Genomic DNA, 6,000 nt, shown 5'->3' with positions numbered 1-6,000 from the left:
GTCCAACTCTGTGCGACCCCGTAGACGGCAGCCCACCAGGCTCCCCCGTCCCTGGGATTCTCCAGGCAAGAACACTGGAGTGGGTTGCCATTTCCTTCTCCAATGGATGAAAGTGAAAAATGAAAGTGAAGTTGCTCAGTCGTGTCCTACTCTTAGGGACTCCATGGACTGCAGCCTACCAGGCTCCTGTGTCCATGGGATTTTCCAGGCGAGAATACTGGAGTGTGTTGCCATTGCCTTCTCCGTGAATCAGCCATAAGTATACATATATCCCCTCCGTTTTGAACCTCCCTCCCACCTTCCTCCCTATCCCACCCCTCTAGGTTGATACAGAGCACCTGTTTGAGTTTCCTGAGCCATACGGCAAATTCCTGTTGGCTATCTGTTTTACATACGATAATGTAAGTTTTCATGTTACTCTTTCCATACATCTCACCCTCTCCTCCCCTCTCCCCATGTCCATAAGTGTATTCTCTATGTCTGTTTCTCCTTTCAGTTCAGTTCAGTTCAGTTCAGTTGCTCAGTCATGTCTGACTCTTTGAGACCCCATGAACCGCAGCACGCCAAGCCTCCCTGTTCATCACCAACTCCTGGAGTTCACCCAAACCCATGTCCATCGAGTCGGTGATGCCATCCAACCATCTTATCCTCTGCTGTCCCCTTCTCCTCCTCCCTCAACCTTTCCCAGCATCAGGGTCTTTTCAAATGAGTCAGCTCTTCTCATCAGGTGGCTAAAGTATTGGAGTTTCAGCTTCAACATCAGTCCTTCCAATGAACAGCCAGGACTGATCTCCTTTAGGATGGACTGGTTGGATGTCCTTGCAGTCCAAGGGACTCTCAAGAGTCTTCTCCAACACCGCAGTTCAAAAGCATCAATTCTTTGGTGCTCAGCTTTCTTTATAGTCCAACTCTCACATCCATACATGACCACTGGAAAAACCATAGCCTTGACTAGATGGCCCTTTGTTGGCAAGGTAATGTCTCTGCTTTTTAATATGCTATCTAGGTTGGTCATCAGAGAAGGCAATGACACCCCACTCCAGTACTCTTGCCTGGAAAATCCCATGGACAGAGGAGCCTGGTAGGCTGCAGTCCATGGGGTCGCTAAGAGCCGGGAACGACTGAGCGACTTCACTTTCACTTTTCACTTTCATGCATTGGAGAAGGAAATGGCAACCCACTCCAGTGTTCTTGCCTCGAGAATCCCAGGGATGGGGGAGCCTGGTGGGCTGCCGTCTCTGGGGTCGTACAGAATCAGACACGACTGAGGCAACTTAGCAGTAGCAGCAGCAGGAGGTTGGTCATAACTTTCCTTCCAAGGAGAAAATGTCTTTTAATTTCACGGCTGCAATCACCATCTGCAGTGATTTTGGGGCCCAGAAAAATAAAGTCAGCCACTGTTTCCCCATCTATTTGCCATGTTGCTGCCCTGTAAATCAATTCTTCAGAACCATGTTTCTAGATTCTGTATATGTGCATTAGAATATGATATTTATCTTTCTCTTTCTGACTCACTTCACTCTGTATAATAGGTTCTAGGTTCATCCACCTCATCAGAACTGACTCAAATGCATTCTTTTTTATGGCTGAGTAATATTCCATTATGTATATGTACCACAACTTCTTTATCCATTCATCTGTCATTTCCTTCTGTTTTAGTCTTTGATTCTCTAATGAGCAGTGATCAGGTCTGTTCTGCTCATATGGCATCTAGCATGATACCTGGCACCTAGTAGGTCCTCAGTAAATGTTTGCTAAAGGAATTATAAAGTATATATGCTACACTTTGCAGTGCTGGTCAACTGCCTGTTTGCTCAGATCCATTCCCTCCTCCTCATCTTATGCTCCATACCTAAGGGACTACATTTCCCAGGTTCCCTTGCTCTCTAGCTTCCAGGTAGATTTGTCTAGTGGGAGGAACTCGTGGGAAGACAGGAGGCAGGTGAAAGGAAGATATCAGGATACTTCCTCCCCCTCTTTCTGTATCCTGAGACATCTCTGGCAGTGGCTGCATTTCCACTGTGGGTCCAGCTGCCAACCTTAGCTTCTGGGTCCCCATAACACTACCTTTCCCATCGATCCTGCACCTATGGGAGTGTTCCTAGATTCCTATGGTTGCTTGTATCTGTGTTGCCTCCCTTGGCTTCTCATCTCTTTTATCACTAATGTAATAATTGGTGATATTAATTTCCTCTGTTTTGAAGACTTCTAGTGGGTTGTATTTTCCTTGTTGGACATTGAATTCAAATGAAAGTCTTCGTGGCAAGGGAAACATGATCTCATAGGAAAGACAGTAAAAATGGTCTAAGAACAAGCCTTGGAGTCAAAATATTAAAGTTTAAATGCTGGTTCTGCCTGTTTCTTCCTGTATTTCCCTGAGTAGATCACTTAAACTGGTATTTCTCAAACTGTGTGCCAAGGTAACCCAGGGAGCCACAATGAACTCAAAGGGGTATCTCAGGAGATTTAAATTTTTTAAGGCAGTAAACACAGTGAAACTCAACATCTTTCAGATAACACCTGAAGGAAGAGTGAAACAGTTCATACTCGCAACATAAGACTGCACTACAATCCTTTCACTGACTTTAGATTATTGTAAAGCTGGGTTTTCCACAGACACAAGAAGCATTACGAATATCAATGTGGAACAGAAAATGAAGATACTGACATCCAATCTGATTCCAAGACATGAGAAGCTGCACAGTGTACAACAGGCACTTATGACCCATTAGTGATTAAAAATGATATAAGGAGGAAAATCAAGATGATAGGGTAGGAAGATGTTGAGCTTAACTCCCTCCACAAACACAACAGAAATACAATCTACTAAAACGGAGTCAAGAAGAAACAGGTAATGTGAACAGACTGATCACTAGAAGTGAAATCGAACCTATACTTTAAAAAACAAAAAACAAAACACGTCTTGCAAACAAAAGTCCAGGACTGGACAGCTTCACTGGGAAATTTTACCAAACATACAAATAAGAACTTACACCTATCCTTCTCAAACTACTCCCAAATATTAAAAAGGAGGAAACATTCCTAAAGTCATTCTATGAAGCCACCATCACCCTGATACCAAAATCAGACAAAAAAATATTACCAATAAAGAAAATCACAGGACAATATCTTTAATGAAAAGCAAAAATCATCAACAAAATATTGGCAAACTGCACCCAAAAATACATAAAAAGGATCATATACTATGATCAAGTGGTATTTATTCCAGGGTCACAAGGATGGTTAAACAAGCACAAATCAATGCGAAGCATTATGTTAACATAAAAGAAAAGACAAAAACCACATGATCATTTCAATAGACACAGAAAAAGCATTTGAAAAATTCAACATCCATTCATGACAAAACCTCTCATCAAAATGAGTATAGAGGGAACATATCTCAACATAATAAAAGCACTTACCACAAACCCACAACCAACATAACACTCAACAGTGAAAAACTAAAAGCTTTCCTGCTAAATTCATAAATAAAACAAGGATGCCCACTCTTACCACTTCCATTCAACACAGTATTAGAAGTCCTAGCCATAATAATCAAACAAGAAAATGAAATCAAAGGTATTAAATTTGGAAGGGAAGAGTAAAATTGTCATTATTTGGATATGACATGATACTCTGTACAGAGAACCCTAAAGACTTTACACAAAAACTATTAGAACCAACAAATGAATTCAGCAAGGTAGCAGGATACATGATTAATACACAGAACTCTGTTGCATTTCTTTATACTAACAATGAACTATCAGAAAGTGAAAGTTAGAAAATAATCTTGTTTAAAATTGCATTTAAAAATACCTGGAAATAAACTTAACCAAGGAGGTGAAAGACCTATATGCTGTTAACTATAAAACATTGATAAAGGAAACTGAAGATGATTCAAAGAAATGGAAAAGACCATGCTCTTGGACTGGAGGAACTAATATTGTTAAAATGGCCATACTACCCAAAGCAATCTACACATTTAGTGTGATCCCTATCAAAATACCCAAGACATTTTTCACAGAACTAGAAAAATGTAACTCTAAAGTTTTTATGGAACCACAGAAGACCCAGAATTGCTAAAGCAATCCTGAGGAGAAAGAACAAAGCTGAAGGCATAACCCTTCCAGGCTTCAGACAATACCACAAAGCTATAGTAATCAAAATATCATGCTATTGGCACAAAAATGGACATGTAGATGGAACAGAACACAGAGCCCAGAAAAAATCCACACACCTATAGTCTATTAGACAAAGGAGGCAAAAATACACAATAGAGAAAAGACAGTCTCTTCAACAAGTGGTGTTAGTAAAGCTGGATAGCTATGTGGGTAAATCAATGAAACTAGAAAACTCCTTCACACCATATACAAAAATAAACTCGAAATGGTTTAAAGACCTAAATATAAGATATGACACCATAAAACTCCTAGAAGAGAACATAGATAAAACATTCTCAGACATAAATCATTTCTTTCTTAGATATTTTCTTAGATTAGTCTCCCAAGACAATAGAAATAAAAGCAGAAATAAACAAATGGGACATAATCAAACCTATAAGCTTGTGCACAGCAAAGGAAACCATTAACAAAATGAAAAGCCAACCTATGGTATGAGAGAGAATATTTGCAAATGATGCAGCCAACAAGGGCCTAGTTTCCAAAATATACAAGCAACTCATACAGCTCAACATCTCAAAACAAACAACTCACATAAACAAATGGGCAGAGGACCTAACAGACATCTATCCAAAGACATACAGATAGCAAACAGGTATATGAAAAGATGCTGAATATCACTAATTATTAGTGAGATGGAAATTAAAACCACAAGGAGATATCACTTTACATTGGTCAGAATGGCCAGTCTAATAAATGCTGGAGACAGTGTGGAGAAAAGGGAACCATCCTACTGTTGATGGCGGTGTGTGCTGGTGAGGTCACCATGGTGGGGGGAGGAACGGAAGTTCCTTAAAAACTAAAAATAGAGCTACCATGTGAACCAGCAATCTCATTTCTGAGTACATAGACAGGAAAGACAAAAACTCTAATTTGAAAAGATACATGCTCCCCAATGTTCATAGCATCACTATTTACAATAGCCAAGACATGGAAACAACCTAACTGCCCATCAACAGACAATTAGATTAAGAAGATGTGGTATATATATACAATAGAATACTACTCAGCGATAAAAAAAAGAATGAAATATTGTCATTTGCAGCAACATAGATGGACCTAGAGAATATTATACTTAATGTCAGAGAAAGACAAATATTATATAGTATCACCAATATGTGGAATCTAAAAAATAATACAAATGAATATATATACAAAACAGAAACACACTCATAGAAAACAAACTTATGATTAACAAAAGAGGAAGGGGAGGAAGGGGTAGAGAAAGGATAAACTAGGAGCGTGGGATTAACAGATACAAACTACTATATGTAAAATAAAGATTTACAATCCTTGCATAGCACTGCTGCTGCTAAGTCGCTTCAGTAGTGTCCGACTCTGTGCGACCCATAGACAGCAGCCCACCAGGCTTCCCGTCCCTGGGATTCTCCAGGAAAGAACACTGAAGTGGGTTGCCATTTCCTTCTCCAATGCATGAAAGTGAAAAGTGAAAGTGAAGTCACTCAGTCGTGTCCGACTCTAGCGACCCCAAGGACTGCAGCCTACCAGGCTCCTCCGTCCATGGTATTTTCTAGGCAAAAGTACTGGAGTGGGGTGCCATTACCTTCTCCATGCATAGCACAGGGAACTATATTCAATATCATGTAATAACTTATAAAGGAAAATAGTCTGAGAAATATATATACATAAATGAATCACATTGCTGTATTTGAAACACAATGTTGTAAATCAATGATAATTTTTTAAAAAAGAATAAAAAATTAAAATTTTTTAAAAAGAATGAAAAATAAATGTCTTCTTTCAAGTGTGTACACTATATTTTTCAATCAGCTAATAAGTTGTTAGAACAAAAATACTTAAG

This window comes from Bos mutus, chromosome 20 (genome assembly GCF_027580195.1).
Source record: "Bos mutus isolate GX-2022 chromosome 20, NWIPB_WYAK_1.1, whole genome shotgun sequence".
Taxonomy (NCBI): domain Eukaryota; kingdom Metazoa; phylum Chordata; class Mammalia; order Artiodactyla; family Bovidae; genus Bos; species Bos mutus.
The sequence above is the reverse complement of the archived record's forward strand: the minus strand, read 5'-3'. Positions refer to the sequence as shown.